Raw genomic sequence first — 23,758 nt, 5'->3', positions numbered from 1 at the left:
ATGCCCAACTTAGCAGGAAGTACATCTTCTCCCTCTTGAGGCATCTCTGATTTGCCTAAGAGCATCAGACACCAGAATGCTAGGCTAGTCCTTGTTCTGACGTTGCTTCTTTCAATGTCTCATTATTGTTTTAAAACTGGTCTCCTTCATACCTATGGATAATCATCCTTTATGTTGATGAAAAGAGGAAAGCTTCTTGCCCCTTTAAGTGACTCGATCATTTTGCTTGTCCAGATTCTCATTAGTGTTTGTTGTGTCTCAACTTTGAACTTCAAATTTAGAGCTCTTGTAATCTACATTTACCTACTTAGGCATTACTCCAAAGCATGACTCTGTCGCCATCAGGTTGGATCTGCAGGTAGTTCACAGCATTAGCCACCCTTCTAGACACCAGCCCTTCCCCGGGAATGTAGGTCTAGGCCACCAGTTCCGATTCTTCTCCCTATAGCTGTTCACCTCTGGGGATTTTCCTGCCAGCATCAACTTCATCAGAAGTTTCTAATAATGTTGACCTTTAGCTAGAAAAGAATTGAAATCGCAAACCATTTGCTTGCTACCAAAGAGGCCTTTGAATGCTTTTCAGATTTATTCATTTTCTTCTTCTATCCCCCTCCAAACAAGAACAACCACAGTTCTGCAACTGAGGGTCTCTCAGGGGAGTTAAGTCCATTCAGCCCAATGGTTGGCAGCTTATCACGTGTATAAAATGGTGAGATTCTGAAGCTGCAGGCACCCCATTACATTGACTATTGCTCAGGCTCTAGAGTTATGGATAAAAGATGCAATCTGGCCTTCCAAGAACACACAGCCTGTAAATACATAGAGTTTCTATGAAACGTAGTACATGAATATGCAGCCTGCAAAGTGTACATAGGGTGCTGGGGAATCACAGAGGAAGGGCGATTAAATCAACCTGACAAAACAACAGGCTGAGCTGGAGCAACAGACACTGTGCTGAGCTCGGAACTGCCCCTCCCCCTCGAGGCTAGCCCACCACCTATAAACAAACGCGCACACCTCTCCTCACACTCCCTTGGGGCTCTTCAGCAGATCTTTATGAAAGTGGTAGAGGGATCTCCCCAGGGCTAGGACCAGGGTGCGGGAAATTTTTTTTTAAATTTTTATTACAGCGACATTGACTAATGAAATTCAGTAAGTTTCAGGTGTACAAGAGAAAATTTAAGGGGGCAAAAAAAGCTTCAGTAATTGAGATCAATATTTTCAAAGAGAACAGCAAATTGTGGCCCATAGGCTAGCTGCCTGGTTTTATAAGTCAAGTTTTACTGAAACCAACACAAAGATTAGGGTAAAGTGAGGGAGGCAGGGTCATCCAAGCACAGGTTTGGGGTATTTCTTTATATAAAATTGTGATATTTTGTTCATCATTGGGTTTTTTTTTGCATTAATTTTGACTTTTCAAAATATTATATTAAAATATTATTTATCTTGATTCCTTGGTTTTAGGTTCACCTGTAAATTCTGTGCCCAAGGCGAGTGTCTCACTGGCCTCACCCAAGGCCTGGCCCTGCATCTGCTCCTGCCAGACTTCCAGATACATTTAGTTATATCTGCATCATGGATGAAACACAGCTGAGGTGGCTGCTGTACATATAGGATTACAAGACAGGGTAAGTTCTAAAATAAAAAGGACAGGTTACCAAGAGAGAGAATAATATTAAGCAACAGCTTTATATTTGATAGTTTGAGAAGATCTCTCTGAGGAAGTGGCATTTGAAAAAATTTAAAACTTTGAGAAATATTATAAGAATGACACAAAAACTCCAATATAACCTTCACCCAGATTCGACAACTTTTTTTTTGTACTGTAAAAATGCTTATTTTATTGTTTGCTTTGTCTGCTCTGAGAGATGTATTTTGACTCCCACGTATTGCAGATGTAGCAATCACGAAACTTGTTGCACCTCTCACCTACTTTCTTCATTTACCAGTACTTGTTAACAATGTAGTTTATGTATTGTCAGGATACATAATTTTCATATTTTTCAATTATTCTAATGTGTAGAATTATTTCAGTTTGAATCTAAAGTAAATGTATTCAAAGCTTGCTGGCAATCTTTTTTGCATAATATTCCAATTATCTCTTAGTTGGCTGACATTCAATCTTTGGTAATTTCTTCAAGAAAATGTTCATAGAATGAATATTCCCCGAATTTTTTCATGTTCAAGACTCTCTGTAATTTGTGTTAGCTTCCTTCAGGAAAGTTTCATGGAATGAATATTCCCTGAATTCTTTCATATTTAAGACAGTCTGTAATCTTTGTAGTTGAAAGATAATTTGTCTGGATATAAAATCCTTGAGCAACACGTTTATTTTTCTTGAAGATCCTGTAAGTACCATAATCTTCTGGCATTGACTATTGCTTTGGAGAACTCTGAGGTCAGCTTGATTTCTCTCTCATATAAGTGAATTGATCATTTTGACAAATTCAATGACTTTTAAAATTTTCCCATGTTTTCTCTTTCTCTCTCTATTCTTTCTTTCCTCCCTTCATACACATACATGTACACATGCACACTTCCACACATACACATACATTATTTTCAAAATAAAAAGTTGTAGTAGTTATGAGCACATCTTAGAATCTTCACAGGAATAATCAAGTCAGAAGAAGAGATTGAAGTTGAAGGAAAGGGAAGTGATTATCAATGGTCTGGGGTCCTTGAAAAAAATGGGAGGAGATGGGATTAAAGATTTACCTGGAAGAACAGGGTCCTAAGAGGAAAAGGGACTCTTCTTTGCAAGAAGGGTGAAAAGAAATGGATGTAGTGGCAAGTGAGTCTGTGAATTTAGTGGTGGCAAAATTTTATCTAGTGACTTTCCTGTTATAAATTAGGAATAAAAGCAAGGCTATTGCAAGGGACTGACTGCGTCTCCAGGAAATTCATAAGGCGAAGCTTAATCTTCACTGGGGTGATATTAATGGGTGGAGCCTTTGGGAAGTGATTAGTTCACGAAGATGGAGCTCTCATGATGGGATTGGTCCCTTTATAAGAAGACACAAGAGAGAGCTTGCTTCCTCTCTCTCTCTCCACCGTGTTAGGATACAGCCAGAAGGCAGCCATCTACAAAACCAGGAAGAGTCTCTCACCAAACACAGAATCTGAAGAGATTAAGAAGTACAAATTGGCAGTTACAAAATAGTCACTGGGATGTATAGTATAGTATAGCATAAGGAATATAGTCAATAATATTGTAATAACTATGCATGGTGTCAGATGGATATTAGACTTATGGGGGGAATCACTTCATAAGCTGTATAAATGTCTAACCTCTATGTTATACACCTGAAACGAATACAATATTGAATGCTAACTGTAATAGAAAAATTAAAAAGAATAAAAAACAAAACAACAACCAAACCAAAGAAACCAAACAAACAAAAAACACAGGATCTGCCAGCACCTTGATCTTAGACTTCCCAGCCCCACAAACTGTGTGAAATAAATATTTGTTGTTTAAGTCACCCAGTCTATGGGATTTTTGCTATAGCATCCTGAACTAAGATGAGTATTAGCTGAGAGTGAAGGGAGATGCTTTTGTGGTGAGGATAAAAATCATGTTAAAAAAAAAAAAAACCATAGTAACCTTGTTGAGTGAGTCTTGAAAGCCCATTTAATGCTGGTGGTCAAGAATTTCTAGGCCCATTGATTTGCCAAGTTGTATGATTTTTCCCCCCATTATGCCAGAAGCACCTATGTAAATTGAAACAAAACAAATCGCTGGCTCATCCAGGACTGGAGTGTCACCGCAGAAGAACGGTGCTGAAGAGGTGAGAGGATTTGAGAGAGTGAATGTCATGCTGAACATGGCATCCGACCAAGACCTCCCCATCACTCTCTATATTTCTACTACTGATAGCCTAATATTCCAAACCAGCGATCGGAGGCCAGATTAACCACAGCCTTATGAAGGAATTCCTTCTGTAAATTTGTGAGCGAGAGGAGGAATACTTTGAAAGAAAAAGGCTTCCCTGACAACAGAAACATTTAATATGGATTTCTCTACTTTTTGAGCTTTTTAAGGATGTTTATATTTGTATTTGGAAGAAAAATAATATGTCTTTTTTTCAAAGAGCTAAGAATATTCCCAAAAGATGATATTGTTCATCTTTATCCACCAACGAGTGAAGAATGTGAGTTGATCATTTTAAAGTGGGGAAATTGAGCTCACCTGATGTCACCAAGCAAAGCAGTTAATGAGATGGGAAAAGAACCAGACATTCAGCTTTCTAGTTTCTATTTACCAGCTCAGGTTTCCATGGAGAAAAATTCAGAGAACTCCAATCAAACAGATGCTGTACCCACATTTCATTCCTAAAGATACATGTGGACCATGTTCATCAAGGTTTACAAAGCTTTCAGAGAGCCAGGAATGATTTTTGGTGGGGGCGTGAAAGACAAGATAATTTTAGTTCAATTTTGGAAAACTGAGTAAGATGCTGACTTCAGTGTCAGGCTGGTGTTTGCTTGGTGGAGGTTTTCTGTAACACCATGTCAGCCCAACCTCCGTGCCTTGCCCATCAATCATCCCTGTTTACCCACTCTGTCCTCTCTTTCCTCTCAGTCATGCAAATTAGATCTAGTTCCTCTCTCAAGAGACCCTCTTCCAGAAAGCTTTTCCCTGAAACTTTGCCATAGTGATCTCTCCCTGTAAGTGTTACACTTAATTGCCCTCTTTGCTCATGCTTATTACTAAAGGGCAAACATCTGCACTCCCCCCATGGTATGACTGGAGGTGGGTCTACTCAGTGGCATGCGAAATGCTTAACAACCAGCTCCTATCAGAAAAAAAGGAAGCCCTGACATGCAGCGTTTGCCAGCTTCCACAGTGTGCTCATCATGGCGGACTGCATGCTACCAACATGGCAACACCGCACACAGAGTTAGGAAGGAATGAGCACACCTGGCTCCAGTGAGCTGGTACGAGGTGGCTCCAGTGTGTCAATGGTGTGTTAAAGATACATTCTGTGCCTCTTTAGATTTTCTTGACCTCCCTCAGCTCTTGGACCCACAGTTGTTCTCGCCACCTCAGCTGCCACCACTGACTCAATGTGGGCCGCGTGGTTTTATCAACTGAGGCTTACACAATGCCTACCCTGAGTACTCTATTTAAAATTGATGTTCATAGTCCACTTGACATTGCTACTCCCTACACTTGATTCTAGTTTTTCCAGGGCACCCAAAACTTTCTTATTCTTATATAATTAACTCATTCATGAGATTTATTTATTTATTTATTATTTATTCATTTTTAAATCTGTCTTCTCCAAATAATTTTATCCCCAGGAGGGCAAAGTTTCTCTCTCTCTCTCTCTCTCTCTCTCTCTCTCTTTTCCTTTTCCCCTTGAGTGTTTTATTTAATGATATACCCCAAATCCTTTGAACAGTGCTTTGAACAGAAGTGGTGCTCAATAAATATTTGTTGAATGAATGGTTGAGAGAGTGTGGCTTTATTCTCTCACTTCCCCCAAAACCACCTAAGATGGTGCAAATAACTAGAACTAAAGAAACCCTTGTTGGCCGATCACTTCTGAGAAGTTGGAGAGTGAGTCCTTGACATCTAAAGTGGAAACAGTTTCCATTAGACCCAGAAACTGCTCTTGCTGAATAAGCCCAGTTTTTCAGCAGGGGAATCCAGTGCCTTTTCAGTATCAGAGAGCTTGGCAAACAGTTCTCATTTACAGTGTGCTTAAAGCATTATCTGAACCCCCCAGGAATGGGAGAAAGAATTCATTATGGTCGCATCAATTTAAATTTGTTTCCAGGAAGCAAAAATCAATCTGTCATCCTTAAAACTCACTTGGGCTTGCACATCGAATAGTGTGCAACCCTGCAGGATCCATCTGCTGCTGAACTGATTAGATCTAGTAATTGGGAACTCTGAATTTGGTTCACACACAGAGCCCCAGCAGAACGTTTGAGGACATGCCTGGCTTGAAGACGGGGGGGGGGGGGGAGGCTGTGTTTCCTTTAGATCATCGGTCCCCAACCTTTTTGGCACCAGGGGCTGGTGCTCCTATGAGAATCTAATGTCTTATGATCTGAGGTGGAGCTGAGGCAGTGAAGCTAGCGCTGTGGAGCAGCTGCAAATACAGATGAAGTTTCGCTATCTGGTGTGCCGCTCACCTCCTGCTGTGAGGCCCAGTTCCTAACAAGTCACGGACCAATACCAGTCTGCGGCCCCGGAGCGGTTGGGGACCCCTGCTTTAGATGACAAGCTAAATGAGGAATGTCCTCAGGATGGACAAATGATTTTTGTTTTCAGGTTTTTATATTTATTCTAATGCAACATTTATTGATGATCTTCTATTTGCTTAGTGGCTCGACATGCTTGTGGGAAATAATTATGATCCCAATTTTGTAAATGAGAGAATCAAGACTCAAACCGAAGTTCTAAAGTGCTTATAACTACATAAAAATCACATTGAAAGCTAGAGGCTTAAAACAAAAACCACTTTAGAACTTCCCAGTTTGCTTATCAGCAGTTTATGCTGGGCCTGAAAGGTTGGCTCTTCGGTTTTTATCTGGACTCCCTTATGCATTGTTGGTCAGCTGCACTGTACTCTGACCATTGACTGGATGAATGGCCATGCGTCCTGGGCTACGTGTCCTGGTTGACCAGTTCCATGCTCTTTCATGCTTGTCCTCAAAAGTTGCTAACTCCCTGATTCTAGGTGTCTGCAAACCACTGTCAGCCAAGTCTTGGGTGCCCCTGGCAGGAAAGAGAAGAGAGAGAGAGCGAGGGAGAGGAAGGGGGGGGGCGGTTGGAGAGAGAGAGAGAGCGAGGGAGAGGAAGGGGGGGGTTGGAGAGAGAGAGAGAGAGAGAGGGAGGAAGGGGGGAGTTGGAGAGAGAGAGAGAGAGAAAGACTGAGGCAGGAAAAAGGGCAAACCAAGAACCTCCAAAAGAAATGAGTTGGAATTGTTATCATGTGACGATTTGCCGTTTATACAGCACTTTCTTACACGTTATTTGAGCTTCTCAGCAATCTGGAAGAAAAGTATTACTGTCTCCATTTTTTAGATGAGGAAACTGATATTCAAAATGCTTAATGCCTTTAACAAGATTGCATAAATAGTAGATGACAGACAGGACTTAAACTCAGCTCTCCCAATTTTCCACCTATTCTCTCCAGTGCATTGAATATATGTCATTTGGGAGAGATTGAAAAAGGGCCACCCAGACTATGGTGAGAGTCATCGACAATGTCATAGGCCACTCAGGATAAAGGACAGCTCTATATTTGTTGCCTATATATGCATTCGACCATTATTTAGTGAACTTTATGTCTAAAGAGGGCAATAAATAGGCAATTATAATGATATGATAATTGTAACTGGATAGTCCACATGATTCTAGGAGAGTATATTGGGAGGTAACACCTTATCTAGTTGGGGGACAGTCAGATAAACTTCCTGGAGGAGATGTCATCCTAGTTAAGAGTTAAAGAGCAAGCACCAGATGATTGGGCAGAGGAGAAAATTTTAGAAAAACGTGCAGGACACAGGCTAGAGAAAGCAGAAAAAATGAAATGAATGTGAGTCTGGGAGTTGACTCTGGAGAGGAAAGCAAAGTTCATACTCTGATTGGCTTCACAATCCAATTAAGAACACTGGACTTCAGCCTGAGGGCAATTGCAAAGCCCTCAGGGAAATTACATAATTTGATGCGCATCTTAGATTGATCACTCTGGCTGCAGGGTGAGAAGAATGGATTGGCCAGGGGCAGGACTAGAGGCAGAGAGATCAGGTGGGAGGCTTTGTGGCACTCCAGGGAGGGACACCAATGGGAGGGACCGAGGATGGAAGAAGTAGCCTGACTAGAAAGGGAGTGATGCGGTGGAACAGCGAGAACTTGGTGATTGCTTGGCCGCGGGCAGTAGGGAAATGGGAGATAAAGTTCTCATTTACTGAGATCCCCTGCTGGAGGATGAGCCAACTTGTCAGACAGTGTGAGACAGAGAGGGCTGGTGAGATAAATTCAAGTTGGAATGTGATAATACCAGATAATATTTAGTCAAGCTTGCTGTGGGCCGTGCGCTGTATGTATGTATTGCCTCATTTAATCTTCACAATAATAACTCACATTTATGAGTCCTAGTACCATATACCAGGACCATGCCAAGAACTCTGTATGAATCGACTTATTCACAGTTAACTTATGAGTCGGGTTATTATTATCCCCCACTTTACAGATGAGGAGACTGAGGTTCAGAGTGACTAAATGAGCAGAAGACCTGACTAGGTATTTCTCCAAAGAGGACATACAGATGGCCAACAGACATATGAAAAGATGCTCAATGTCACTAATTATCAGAGAAATGCAAATTAAAACCACAATGAAATATCACCTCATAGTTGTTGGATCGGCTATCCTCAATAAATCAAAAAACAACGAATGTTGACAAAGATGTGAAGAAAAGGGAACCTTCATGCACTGTTGGTGGGACTGCAAATGGTACAGCCACTCTGGCAAAAAGTTTAGAGGCGAAAAAGGTGAAGGGATGAAGAAGTACAAATGAATTCTTACAGAACTGTCACGGGGATTTAGAGCATAGCATAGAGTCAATGTTATTGTAATGGTCGGATGTAATGCCAAATGGTTGCTGTAGTCATCTGGGGGGACCACTTCACAGGTTTTTGTAAATATCTAACTTTTTAAAATTTTAATAAAAAAATAAGTAAATCAAACCAAAAAATAAAATAAAACAACAGAAAAACTCAAAATTCAACACTTGTTAATTATTTTACTACATTAGTTATGGGCCTAATTGTGTACCCCCCAAAACTTATATGTTAAGTTCTAACCTCCAGCACCTCAGAATGTAACTGTATTTGGAGTTAGGGTCTTTAAAGGGATGATTACGTTAAACTGAGTTTTTAGGGTGAACCCTGATCCAGTTTGACTGGTGTCCTTGTAAGAAGGGGAAATTTGGAAAACAGAAATACCAGGGACGCACGTGCAAAGACACAGGGCAACCATGCGAAGAGGTAGCAAGAGGACAGCCGTCCGCGGGGTAAGGAGAGAGGCCTCAGAGGAAGCCAATCCTGCTGACAACCTTAATCTTGGACTTCTAGCCTCTAGAGCTGTGAGACAATAAATGTCTATTGTTCAAGCCACCCAGTCTGCGGTATCTTGTTTTGGTAGCCCAAACTAACTAATACATTATGCTATTTTCTATAAACTTGGAGTTATTGACTCTTACTGTATCTTCTGGTGGGAAACCTATGGGATGGTGTGCTATTCTGCATCTCTTCCCAACACTGTGCGCACGGGCACCATCACGCTGGTAGCTTGAAACCCACCTTGGCGAGAATATTTACACACCACGGGAATTGGCAATGTTATAAATCAGAGCTTTCCCTCCAGTGAGCCTCATGTGACACACATATCAGCACACCACTGCTTTTAAGTTACCAAGGAAAAAACAGTGGGAAGGAGGAGCTGAATAGAGAGAAATGTGAGAATGATTTTGACTTTTTCTTTCCTTTATTCATTCACCTCAGCAGACTCTGCTAGTTTCCTTCCCAATACCCATCTCCATTTCTTTCTTGCCAGCCTTCCCCTGACTTGGTTTAGGAGAGTATCACCTGCAACCGAAAACTCTTGCCTTCTCAAACTTCCGTGTAGCTAGGGATGGGATACTCGGCTGCTCGGCTGCTCGTAGCCCAAGCGCATTTGAAAGTGCTTTATTTACACACTCACAATGTAAAACTGAAAACTGCTGCCTTTGGGGGTAATACACAGCACAGAGTTGGAGAAGGCGTTCCAAAAAAACGAATGAGCCATGTTCTGGGTGTCCGTACTCCATTTTAGCCAAGTATCAAATTTCAGTTTTCAACAGTTGAAATAATAGTAAAATCCAAAAACTTTTAAACAAAGGGTGAGATAGAAGTTGAAATTTGCAATATTCACTTAAAGGAGATAAATTCCCTATGTATCTTATACAACTATAAAACCAAGGCAAACGTACACATTAAGTCCAAACCAAAATACAAAACCAATAATATTTAAATTAGCATTATCAATTTAACATGCTAGATCATGTTTTGTTAAATCAACTCACACATGTAGTTAAATAACACTTTCATTAACACTCTTATTTAATAAGGCTCTATAGCCTCAGGTCTGGCTCTTTAGTTAAACTGTTCTATATTTTAACTTCCATAGTATGTTGTACAAAATGACATTAATAATTTCAAAGGCTTGTTTGCCAGTTCAAAATAATTTGACCCCATGCTTAACCAGCGGGTGACCTTCAATGCCAATGTCATGCGGTGTCATTTGATCTCTGCAAAGCAGTTTTGTTCACTTGAACGTGAAGTTAACATTGCAGTTTTATTGAAATCTGCACTTAATAAGTATCTAATCCAATTATTATTGGAATTGGTTACAGAAAATTTCTTCATGGTACATTTACTACCACACTTACAGCTAATGAACTGTTGCCAGGCACGCATGTCTAATGGTGGGCTCCACACAGAACATCGAATTGCTCTGCCAAAGTAGGACCGATGCCCTGGCCCAGGGCTTTTTGAGGTCACATGTGATGGTTCGGCCCTGTTCAAACTCCTGAAAAACTTTCAGTTACATCATATACTGTGACAATATTTGAGGCAGTATATTGTAGATGGTTGAGATTGTACTCTAGAGTCAGATTGCTTAAATGCAAATCTTGGCTCCACATTTTACCAGCTGTGTGGTCTTTGGCAAGTCACCTAACCTCCCTGTGCCTCAATTATCTGACATAAAATATGAGAGCATAAACTTCATACAGTTGCTGTCAGGATTGCATGAGGTGCTACACGGTTTAGAAGAGTGCCCAGGACAAGCTGCTGCCATTTCTGTTTTCAGTGTTTGACCTTCACTTGATATGAATTGAATCTTAAACACAGATACAAACGTGGACACATCTGATGATTGAACTCAAGCATCAGCACCTTCCTAAAGCCTTTCCTTACAGATTCAGTCCTGTATTGCATAGAATTAACCACTCTCCTCCGAGACTGACTGCGCCCTGTGCAGCTTTGTTTTCCTGCATTGGTCTCCACCGGCTAGACCACCGGTTCCCACTGTCAGGGATGAATCCTCACCAGTCTTTGTACCCCAGTGTCTGGCACAATGTGCATCACAGAGTTGTCCTGGGTAAATTCTGAAAGAGAGAAGAGGAAGAGCAGAGAGGGAGGGATGACAAGGAGGAGGAGGAGAAGGGCAGGCTGGAGGAGGAGATGTTGAAGAGGAAATGGAGGAGAAGAAAAATGAGCACTTCCTATGCCCCCAGCCTTTCCACGGAGATTTATATTTTGAAGGGAATCCAAACCTTATAAATAAGGTACTGATGGTGGACTAGTAACTGCATCTGGCAGGAAGGGGCCGGCCGGGGGCGGAGCAGGCACAGCTTCAGAGTGTGCTGGAGTCTGAACACCCTGGCTCTTCCCAACTCATTCCGAACTGGGGAGCTTGAAATCAGCATTTTTACCATTGAAACTTCCTCAAGAGCCAACTTTCCCAGCGCACCACTGGCAACAAGGTTCACGTGACTCTGAAAGCAATGGCATGTTACACACTGAGTGACAGAAGACTGTGTGGGGCACAGAGAGACTCGTAGAGCAGAGTCACCATCTGCCCAGGCTGAGGTTGATCCTGGGTGGGTACCAGCCCCCTGCATGCACATCACAGCCCTGGCCCCAGTCAATGTCTCTGGAGGGCACACCTTTATCATCCTCATCAAAGTCATCATGGAAGCATCCACGGAGATTTTTGTCTGGTTAGTGTGATTGCTTCTAATCTGTTAAAAGTAGGATAATACTAAAATTCATTATGTTAATGACTTTCCAGTCATAAAACCAAACAATCAAATGAACTATTTGTTTAATATTTTCATGAGAGAATGTGCACGTGACCTTGCAGCTTGGTGCCAGTTACATTTCTATTTACATGGAGACTGGAGACAATTAGAACATTTATCTCACTTAGTCACTAGTCACCCTTTCCCCTAACTTTCCCCTCCCTCTTCCCAAAAGAAATGAAAAAACGTTTTCATTATAAACTGCTATCTGTTGGTGAAAGCAGCTATTTTTAAAAAGTGATGTCACAGTGTCTAGAATGCTACATTGTTCTGATTTCAGAAAACGCTCAATGGATTCTTTAGTTCTGTTTCTTACATGTTAAGTGAGCACTGACCTCCCCCTCCTCATCCCATATCTTCTTTTATTCATTTTCAGAACTGTTATTTGACACTACAGTTAATTCTATATAAACTGTAAGTTTATATTTTTCTTACCCTTCAAAAAATATGTTTTCATATATTATATATGCATATAACCATCTCCTTCCTTTATAGGACTTCAAATTATCATCTTTATAACTCCAACTCATAAATTTGTATATTTAAGGATTTACTTTTTCGACAGAACCTAAGTAAGTCTCAAACACTGAATTATTTTCTATAGAATACCTTCAGGAATAAAAAAATGTAGCATTTTTATTTTTTACAAAAAATAAAATAAAAAGAATAATCTCTACAACCAAAGAAAAACCAACCATATAGCAACAAATATTTATTTACTTATGTAGAATTGGGAAATTGCCTTTAAAGTTCTGTTTTCTAGCTATATTTTTTCAAACAATGTGAAAAATAAATTTCACTTTTGCAACAACAATGTTTTACATGAAAAAAAATAAAATTCAATTTCAATCTGAGTGGAGAAAATAATCTTGATGTCTTGAATGAGTGTGACCCAGATGCCATGTTTAACATGCAGGACCTCTGTGTTTGTGAGACTCCAGTAATGTGCATATTATAGGCATGAACTACTGATAAATTGAATTAGTGCTGTGACAGGGATGCAAAGATATCATGGGAAACTCACAAGTCAGTCCATTAACCTTGCCCGAATCCTCTCCAACGTGCTTCAGCTTTAATTTACCACCGCACTTCTAGCCCCAGTCCTACACACACACACACACACACACACACACACACACACACACACACACACACACACACCCCTATACTCCCTTTCTCCTCAAACCGTTTACTGCACCTTCCTGCATCCCCACTCTGCAGTTAATACACTTTCCCACATTTACTTTCTCGGCCTCTTGCTTGAGAGGATTCTCAGCTCTTGACTTTATGTAAAACCTAGCCGTCTTCTAGCCTCTCCTAAGTGCCCTGCTTATCCTGCCACACCAGTAGGACCTGCCATCCAGAGAGGGACCGGAGTCCTCCTCGCTTGCTTGTGTTGCTTTCAAATCATTACTCCCTCGCTTTTTTTGTAAAGATTCCTGCTTGTGCCATCTGCCCCCGCTCACTGACGTCATCTACCCACTTCCCAGTTGTTCCTGCTCGTTCGAGACCTGGCCTGTGACTCACAGTCTTCCTTTAAACTGAGTTCTGCCTTTATTTGGATAACTTCCTTATATATTCAGACAACCTGACCAACATCTCTGTTTTTTGAACTTCTCAGCTTCAGTATCTACCACTTCTAGCTCACTTTAGAAAATCACTGCCATGAACCCACAACCTCTGACATCTGGAATTCAAACATTCTACGTTCCTTTCTCAGTCTCCTATTTTTTCAGTGCCTGTATTGTTATTTAATGTAGCAAAACCAATTACCCCCAAACTTAGCCAGTTAAAACAACAACCAGAAAAAAAGGTATTAATTCACACTGTTTCTGACATCAGGAATCCAGGAACAACTTAGTAGGGGGGTTCTGGCTCAAGGTCTCACAGGAGGTTGCATCCAAGGTGTTCAGCAGAGCTGGAGGCATCTCCTTCCTTCCTAGGTAGTTCGGTTGCACGCCAGGCAAGTCCATGCGGGTTGTTGGCAGGGCCTCGGTTCCTCACCACGTGGTCCTCTCCATAGGGATTCTCGAGTGTCTTCGAGACATGGCAACTAAGTTCCCCAGAGCAAGAAATCTAAGAGAGAAATGCCTTTTATAAGCAAGCACCTTCTGCTTTTTTCTATATGTTAGAAGGAAAGAATTAGGTCCAGCCCATGTGCAACTATGTTCCCCTTTTTGAATGGAATGCCAAAAAATTCGTAAACATATTTTAAGTTACCACAGTGCTCTTTCTTTGTTATTTCTGCAACACTTGTTCTCTGATTCACTGAGATTTTTAATGCCTAGAAATTTCTAATTTCTATCAGCCCTATTCTATTTTTACTTCGTTCTGCTTACATCAGTTCATCAGGTCTTTTGTCAATACCTTCATTTCTTTGTCTTATCATCATTGTATTGCTTCCACCTAAAGGGGAGAAAAAGTATTAGTTCAAACCAGCCATGCACTTAACTTCATCACCGCGCCAGCTGAGTGCTGCCGGGGCGCACGGGAGGCAGCCGCTGCTGTGACCCAGCTGCCCGCGCCCAGCGGGCGCTCCGCACAGCACTGCGGCCCTTCCGTTCCCGGTGGCCTAGCGGCTAGTTTGGTCCTTACCCATCGTCCTCAAACCTCTTTCAATCAAGTTAATTCTTGGCTCCTCCTTCCTCAGACTTTGCACTGTTTCCCTCCCTCTCCTCCCCCTCCACCTGAAACCGTCCTACATGGCCTTTTCCCTTCAGTCACAGTGGAAGAGGTGAAGAGGTGCCTTATCTAAGACCCCACCATACATGAAGTAGACACTCAAGGAATATTTTTTTAAGGGACCTGAACTCTGGATCAGAACTTCCCACAGTTCGGAAACCTCGCTGCGTCTCTAACCTGTCTTTCCCGTGTCTTCGCCTTCCCTCTGCTGACTCATTCCCACCAGCATTCATACATGCTCACATCTCCTCCATGGGACAGAAAAGCCTCCCCTTCGAGCCCGCATTCCCTCAGGTGAATATTCTGCTTCTCATCATACTTAAAATTTTTGAAAGCGTGACAAAGTGATCTGCACTCGCCCTCTCCATTCCTTACTTTTTTTTATTTCTAGAAGCCACTTGGCACACCACTAAATGACTCTTGCCAACGCCACCTCTGTGGTGCTGACACGCATCTGCTCATCTCCTAATCTTCCTCAAGGTCCTCGAAGCATTGACATTGGTGGCCACACACCCCTAACAAGGCTCCACTCCCCAGGTGTTTATGTCTCCACATTTCCAGCCTCTGCTGTTGCGTTGGCTGCAAAATGACTGCTTGGCTATCGCCCATGGGAACATAGGCTGTCACCCATAGGAACATAACATTCCAACAATAAGCTTTCTTCTTCTGACCCTGACTTGCACAACTGACCTGTGGGTTGACAGTTAGAAAATAGAAGAAAAATAGACTTTTGTGTTCAGACAGAATGAAGAATGGGGTTTAGGGCTTAAAAATCCTGTACCTCTACCTTTCGAGGCGGCTTAATTTAGGGTCTGTGTACCCCTGGCAGGTCCAGCTGGCTGAATACAGAGTGTGTTTCCTATAACTCACTGAGTTCCGGTAGTCCGTGTGTCTATGGGGGGCTGGCGGCTACAACACTGTAAGCAGAATCCTCTTCCATGGGCCTGTGAAAGCTGGGCTTTCTCAGAGTTTTGCCCACTTCCCTCTTTTCTTCTCAACCTGCAGAGTTTATTCACTCCCATGGCTTTAAATACCGTCTATACGCTGATAAATCACAAGTCTTTATTCTCAGCTCTTATTTTTCTCCTGAGCTGCAGTCTTAGACCCACTCGACGTATTGTCTTGGATATCCCACAGGTGCTGAACACTCACCATGGAGGCAATACAGTGATTAAAAGAGCGTTAGTATAAACTGGTTTCAGTGTTAACGGTGCCACTTAATAGCTGCGGGACAAGTGTGAGGTGATATTTCATTGTGGTTTTAATTTGCATTTCTCTGATAATTAGTGACATTGAGCATCTTTTCATATGTCTGTTGGCCATCTGTATGTCCTCTTTGGAGAAATACATATTCAGGTCTTCTGCTCATTTTTTAATTGGATTGTTTTGTTGTTGTTGTTGTTGAGTTGTACGAGTTCTCTATAAATTTTTGATATTAACCCCTTGTCAGATGTAGTGTAGGCAAATATCTTCTCCCATTCAAGGTTGTCTTTTTGTTTTGTTGATGGTTTCCTTCACTGTGCAAAACCTTTTTAGTTTGATGTAGCTGCATTTGTTTATTTTTCTTTTGTTTCCCTTGTCCAAGGAGATATATCAGAAAAAAAATACTAGTAACAATATTGGAGAGTTTGGTTTCTTTGTTTTTAATATACTTATTGAATTACAAATTTATCGAATTTAATTTTTAATAATGGCTATGTCTAACAGCTGACTTGAAAAATTCCTGAATATTTAAAAAGCAGCTTCCATGAGCCAGTATGAACTGATTCTAGCACTGCTTTAAAAGAAAATAAAAACTTAAGCAACACACCTCCCCCACCTAACCAGAAAAAGGCAAAACACAATGTGCCAGGGTGTCAATTTCCCTAAGGATCTTTTTCTGGCAATGATTTCATGAAATCATTGAAATAATCATCAGGATCATCTAGCTCAAACATTCCTTCACTTGTAAAAGTTTCTAAGAATACAAGAAGCTTCATGATGCTTTATAATTTAAAAAATACAAATGCTTCACCTTATTCCACATCGTATTTAAAAAGTCTTTATTAAGTACACGTTATAGAGTAAGTGTTTGTGTCCCCAGAAATTCATATGTTGAAACCCTAATCCCCAATCTGATGGTATTTGGAGGTAATGAGATGAGGATGGAGCCCTTAATAATAGGATCGGTGCCTTTATAAGAAAAGACATGGGACAGCCCGCTTCCTCTATTTTTCTCTCACTCTCTGTGCTCTGCCAGGGGAGAATGCAGTAGACAGTCAGCCACCTGCAAACCAGGAAGATGGCCCTTAGTAAGAACCCTGATCTTGGACTTCCCAGCCCCTAGACTTGTGAGAAATGTCTGTTTTTCTAGCCGCTCAGTCTACGGTATTGTCATAGTAGTTCGAACGGACTAAGACAGTACCTATCAGGTGCCAGACACTATGCTGGAAAATGAGGACACAGAAAGGACAAGGAAGACTTGACCCCTCCCCTGATGGTGCTTACATAGCTCGGGAGAGATAGACATTGAACAAAGAGTCGTTTAAGTAATTAATTATATTAGTTCTAACTGCTAGCAGGAACATGTATAGGGCACTATGGGAGCATTTAACGGGAGGAACTAGCCTCACCAAAGAGATCACAGACCTATCTTGGGAAATAACATTTATTCCTGTGTTATGGGGTGAATTGTGTCTACCCACTCCAAATTCATGAATTGAAGCCCTAATTCCCTGAGCCTTAAAATGTGACTATCTTTGGAGAGAAGACCTTTAAAGAGGTGATTAAATTCAAATGAGTCTTTAGATTCTGACTTGTGCCCCTATTAGAAGAGGAAATTTGACCACACTGAGACACCAGAAAAATGTGCGGACAGAGGAAAGGCCATGTGAGGACACATAGGGAAGGTCACTCTTTGGAAACCAAGGAAAGAGTTCTCAGGAGAAAGCAAACCTGCTAACACCTTTATTTCGGACTTCAGCCTCCAGAACTGTGAGAACATAAATTTTTGTTTTAATCAACCCGGTCTGTGGTATTTTGTTACAGTAGCCCTAGCTGATTAATGCAACCTGAGGCCCAGGAGTAAGAAAGGGCTGGTTAGACTAAGGAGTGACAGGAGGGCATTCTGAACAAAAGAAGACATCTCTTGGAATCCTCAAAGCAGTCGACAAAAGGCTTGTAATGTAACCTTGAAGAGCGGTTAGGGGTGTGGGCCCTGAGTCAAAAGGGCCAGACTCAACTTAACCTTGGGAAAGTTACATGGCTCTGGTACCTTTTTAAAATTTAGCTGATACTGGATTTTATTACAAGGGTGCTAGAGGGGGGATTAAAGTTCTCAGCTGTAAAGTATTTAGCTCAGTGCTTGGCACATAGTGCTGAAAATGCTCAAAAAATGTTAGGTAGCGCTGACTGAGAATAACTCATCGCCCTGAACGTTCAGGGAAGGTTACTTGTAGTGTCAAGTCTTTACTAGTACCACTCTAACCCTAGTTAAATAATTTTCTCTCCCTCATTGGGAAGGAAGACCATTTGTTTCTAAAGTCTGGATTCTCTATTTTATGTTAACTGAGGGTTTGGATTTTGTCCTAATGTCATTTGTTATAGGCCAGGGAAACCTATCATTTGAAAGAAAAAAAAGTAAAATTGGGCCTTTGGAGAGTGAGGACTGACTAGCTGTGGGTAGGAACCCTGAAGGTTTGTGGGAATGTTACCAGGAGAGGGGCTACTCCTCTGACAGGAAGTGCCAGGGGGCCCAGAGAAGGGCCACTTTGGGGGCACTTTGAAGTGCGAGAGCATTAGGGTGCTTGAGAGGATGCTGCCCTGCAACACAAGGAGATTTATAAACCCCTTGATGACTGGAAATCCAGCAGGATGGCGATGCCAGGGAGTCAGGGTAGGAGGGAGAGAGGAACTTGCACCTCTGTTTTTGAGCCGGACTGGAGTATTTTCATGCACCCCAACTTAGGGACTTCAGGGTCAGGACAGCATGTTACACGTTAACCACACCATTATGTTGTATTTATCTGTAAATTTCCTCACTGAACTCAGGTCCTTAACAACAAGAATTATATCTTTTCTTCCTGCATCCTCCACAATTAGCATAGTGCTGAGCCCCTGTATTTGTTGAATAAAACCCTTATTTATGGATTAGGCACAAGAGGCTCAGTGACTGAGTGACTTGCTGAGGGTCACACATGTCATAGTGGAATTGTGCCTAAAAATCAAAGTGTCCATTGGTTGAAGCTTTGTTCTTGGTTCAGTAGTGCAGTCTAGGAGGTCGGTCAGTGGATTGATTGATAAATGTACGGAGTCTAGAGCAGATAGAACTTCTCATCCAATATTGGCTTCAGAGAAGCACCCACATCCATTCTCATTCATTTATCCCAAAGATATTTAGGAATGGAGGTGTTTCATGTGAGCTTTTTTTCTTTGACATTTGTGTTTGGCAAAGAGGTGAACAGAGTATGGGTCTTTTTTCACTCATTCAACATATATTTACTGAGCTACTCATATCCCAAGTATTTACTGGCTGGGTGTCTAAGGGTTAACTGGTCCATCTCTGTGCATTGCTGCTTACACTTTGAGGACAATAACACCTATTACCAGTTTGATTTAAAGTTTAAAAGAAGGTGGGGATGTGAAACCTTGGCATATGTTAATGTCACTTAATCCTCTCATCAGGGCCAGTGACAGCTGATTATTTCATTTCCCTCTTTCAGTGCTAAGGAGGCAAGGGTGGGGGGACCTCTGAAATGTTGATGGTCTACTTGGTTCATTAATTCACTGTGAAACGGGCAGGACTTCCCTGGGCAGTCTGCCCTGAGCCTGGCACATTAATAACGCACAGTAAATATGTATTCAGTCAGTCAACTGCTCTGGCCTCTGGAATGAATGTGGCATTTTAAAAATGCAGGAAAAGTGAGATTCATGACACAACTTTTCTCCTGGCCAAGGTCTCTTCCCAAACATTAAGAAAATAAAGTTCCTAGTAAAATAGGATTATGTTGTTTCAATAAATTCTCTATCAGTTAGGATTAGGTTTACCTGCATGAAATAGAAACACTCTTCCCCCATAGATGCCCCCTTCTCGATTTAGTCTGAGATAAGATAAAATTCCATTTCTTTTCATATAAAAGACTAGAGTTAGGCATTCTGAGCCTGTGTGATTAGCTCTACAAAGCCATCAAAGACCCAAGCCTGCTTGCAGCTCTGCCCTAGGGTGGCCTCCTGGTCCATGCTGACTGCTAATGCTCCAGTCATCACATCCATGCTTAGGCTGCAAGATGGAGGAATGAGAAGAAAAGAGCATCATCTCCATTCGAAAAAGACTTTTTTAAAAATAAATAAATAAAAGTGAAAAGACTTTCCTGAGTCCCACACAAAACTTCTTATTTCTCTTCCGTGAGAAATTAGGCACATAGCCTCTGCAAGAAAGGCTGGAAAATGAGGTCTGGGATTCTAACACAAAGGGAAAAAGGGAGACTGGAACTTTAAGGTCGGCAGATTTTACCCCTCTTACCTCTTCCATGTTGGAGGAGATACACAGCTGTTTTTTCCTTCTGTTTCTTCTACTATACGTAGAAACTATCATTAATATTTTGATATCTTAAACCAAGGAAAACAGAAATGATGTTGCAAATGTTTTTCAACCTAGGCCAAAATGAAAGAAAAAATGATATCCTTCCATCTCCATACTCATGATCTTTATCTTCATATATATGCACAGAGCTCACGTGGAGACTGCCCTCCGAACTGTGAATAAGTGATTGTTGTCCTGACATTGATCACCGGGCATTGTGTACTTGGTCCCTGGATATATTCACTGCCATCAGTAGGACCAGAGCGTCTCATCCCATTCAGGAGAAGTAGCTCCAAGGAAAGGGTAACCCATTTCTCACACTAGGGTCTCCTGGGCAAAGAATGGGGTTCTGTTGGGACCTGGACCCGTGTTCATTCATTGAGTGATTACAGAGAGTACTCTTATCTCAAGATACTTCTGTTCTCTCATTTCAAACAGAGAATGAATGTCCACCTCTTACCTTTTATACAATAAAATGAAGATTAATAAAACTATAAACAGTTGGGTGTGGTTAATTCAAGGTCGCAACATTTTGCAGGCCACCCATTATCTACTAATCTAGATATGGGCTACGGCAAAATTGAAACCAGAATTTAAGATGGTGAAGGCCTGGCTAAGGCCTGGTGTAGCCACTGGACTCTGGGTGAACCCGAGCTGTTGTCTTCATCCTTAAAAAGATAAGAATGTCTACTTCATAGCATCATTTTAACATTAAATTGCTAAAACGTTGGAAACCCCTAACATAGGACCTGACACAGCTATTTAATTTGTTTCTTTTTCCTGGAGGGGAGCAAGAGAGAATAAAGGAACAAGAATGGAGGGAGGAGATGCTGTAAGCAGTGGAAGTGGAAGCTGCTTTAAATAAGTCCTTACCAACCTACTGGTTGCATTCAATTAAAACTCTGGGAAGCAAGCAGGCACGCCATCCATTCCACTTGACCTCATTCTACTTTCTTCTGTTTGGCAGACATAGCTTATTTATAAGACACATTGAAGAGTTATTTTTCTTAAACCACTGAACTCTAAATTTTTTTTCAAGGTTAGAAATAATACTGGAGACATTCTTTAAAAAGTTGAACCTTAATAATAATATTTTATTTTCCAAGAAAAGGAAATAAATGTAAAGAACTTCAGTAAGTACACTATGCTGCTGGTCATTTTCTCCCCTTCTTACTCCAAAGACAGGGGTGACCAAGTTTTGCATCACAAACGTGCTGACATAGGTCCTGAAATGAGCTCTTGGGAACCCCCCCTCCCCCTCCACCAGATGACCGGTCCTCTGGCTGCTCCAGGGCGCCCCGCCCCCTTTAAGGAACACACCGTGCCACCTGCCCCCACTGCCAGCACTGCACTGCCTGGCTGGCCCGCTGTCTCACATGCAAGTGGGTGTGCGGGAAAGAGGCAGCCGGAGGAAGATTTCGAATGACTCAGAGCAGAGCATCATTGCTACAGACCTGCAAAACTGAGCTGTCGGAGAACCAGGAACATTATTTTTCTACAAACACCCTATTATGCACTTTTGGATTTTCATCTGAAGATGGGGAAATTAACACTGAGATCAAAGTTGTAGTGGGTTTTAAACAAGAGGCTCTGCGAGAGGGTCCAATTCTGTGTTCATGTGGCCCCAGCCTCCCAACCCAGCCCCCAAATCTCTATTCACCCGTTTGGCAAATATTATAGCAAGTCTATAGGGTTCTTGGTATGTTTCCATACATTACTTTATCTAACTCCCAGGGTCTTTGACTAGGGCGAGGTGAGTGAGGTGTTCACCTCTTCTGCCAAATTTAAGGAGGAGGAGGTGCCAAAAAACCCACCTCAATTCAGTAATCATGATTAATAACATCTCAATGCAACTTTTACTTAAAAAATAAAAATTAATGCAAAAACATCAACAATGAGGAAAATATCAAGAATTTACATAAAGACAGGATATCCATGTTAGTGATTTTTTTTCTTTGGTTCCAGATCCTAAAAGGCTGGGCATGGCACTGCTAATCCTTTTATATCCTTGAGGTGGGGCCATTTTGCAGATTGAATCAAAAGAGCCAAGTAACTTACTCTCATAAATGCCGGGGAGAGAACTTGAATCCGTGACTTCATTGTCTGTACTCTTCATAAAACTGTAGCCACCGGCCTGGTTTTGTGGGGCTGATGTCTTTAGGACTTCAACATTCTGTTTTCATAGGATTTGTAAGTATGTGTTCCAGACAACCCGTACTCTTAGACTCTGAAACAGGTGCCAGAAGGAGAGAATTTGTGGAGTCCTGAGGATATAAATCCATGTAAGCCTCAAATCACATCTCGAAGGGGCAGGGAGTGGGCTGAGCAAAACATTTACTTCAGTGTCAATGACACACGGAGAAAGAATTAGCCTGACTTTGAGCCCTTAAAGCCACAGAATCCTCCCTTTAAACCGGCTCACTGGCACAATGCTTTTCTCAGGACTGAGAAGGAACGATTAACCACGGAATCAGTTCCCTAAAGTAAAAACAAATTTAAGAATACATTCTGAGAGCAAGGGGTAGGTACTGCTGTTTACAAACTCAGCTGAGGCTTTTCATGCTTTATCTTCATTGCAGATGAACCTGTAGAAATCCGGGTGTTGTTTCCAGCACAGCAGGCTGACTGAAGGAGAAGGGGAGGCGAGTCGATGGGCAGCTGGACGGCAGTCTGGGGTGCTGCGGAGGCCGGGGGTTTCCCGGGTGTTGAATCGTAGCGTCTGGGCCAGGCGCAGGGATGGCCACGCCCGCGGTCGCGGCACACACACTGCCACCTACGGAGATCCGGAGGCAAGCCAGCCTGGGCCCTGCCCTTTCCTCTGCGGAGACTGGCCTGGCCTTCACGGTGGAGCAAATTCAGCTCCAGCTCCTGGACAAGATTCTTGCAGAGAGGACTCCCAATTTGTTACCATCACAAAGTCTTGATCTTTCTTTGGGCAATTGAAGACAACGTAAAAACCAGGTCTCACTTTACCTTATCTAGCTAACCTTACCTCCCAGCTCAACAGAAGTCTGCACTTCAGTGTGCTAGTAAGGCTCACCTCCCTAAATGCATCATTAGGGCCCAGTAAGTTCAACTCATGTGCCCAGTTACTCTGTATAATGCAAAAGTTGGACAGTGAAGAAGGCTGATAGGAAAAACATGGATTCATTTGAAATACGATGTTGAAGGAGGGATACCCTCAACCACCAGAAAGATTGATAAGTGGATCCTAGAGCAGATTTAGCTTGAAATGTTACTGGAGGCAAAAATGACAAAATTGAAGCTATCCTACTTTGGGCACATCATGAGAGGGCAGGGGTCTTTGGAAAAGACACTAGTGCTGGGAAAAAATAGAAGGCAGCAGGAAAAGAGGAAGACCAGATGTGAGATGGGTCGGTTCCATAAAAGAAGCCATAGGCGCAGGTCTACAGGAGCTGAGCAGGGTTATTGAGGACAGGACATTGTGGATGTCACTCATTCATAGGGTCGGCAGGAGTCAGCGTCCCCTTAACAGCAAACAGCAACAACAACAGAGGCCGACTTTCTTCACCAAGCCATGGAACTCTTTGTTCTTCAGCTGTGATCATCAATATTAAAAAAAGGAAATTGTTCATATTTATTGATAACTCCCCAGGTACCAGGCTCAGTGCTATGTGTTTTACGTGTA

General features: G+C 42.0%; 1 long non-coding RNA gene across 1 annotated transcript; it reads right to left on the bottom strand.

The window, feature by feature from the left end:
* Nucleotides 1-12,615: 12,615 nt before the first annotated feature.
* Nucleotides 12,616-22,823, bottom strand: LOC118612440. Its single transcript, XR_004954896.1, has 3 exons — nucleotides 22,168-22,823; nucleotides 20,050-20,180; nucleotides 12,616-13,943 (listed from the first exon to the last, which is right to left on the bottom strand). It is a non-coding gene; the product is annotated as an uncharacterized LOC118612440 (long non-coding RNA).
* Between the last annotated feature and the right edge of the window lie 935 nt (nucleotides 22,824-23,758).

Source organism: Rousettus aegyptiacus, unplaced genomic scaffold, assembly GCF_014176215.1.
Source record: "Rousettus aegyptiacus isolate mRouAeg1 unplaced genomic scaffold, mRouAeg1.p scaffold_m13_p_16, whole genome shotgun sequence".
Lineage (NCBI taxonomy): Eukaryota > Metazoa > Chordata > Mammalia > Chiroptera > Pteropodidae > Rousettus > Rousettus aegyptiacus.
Note: the sequence above shows the minus strand (reverse complement) of the source record. Positions and strands in the feature narration are given on the sequence as shown.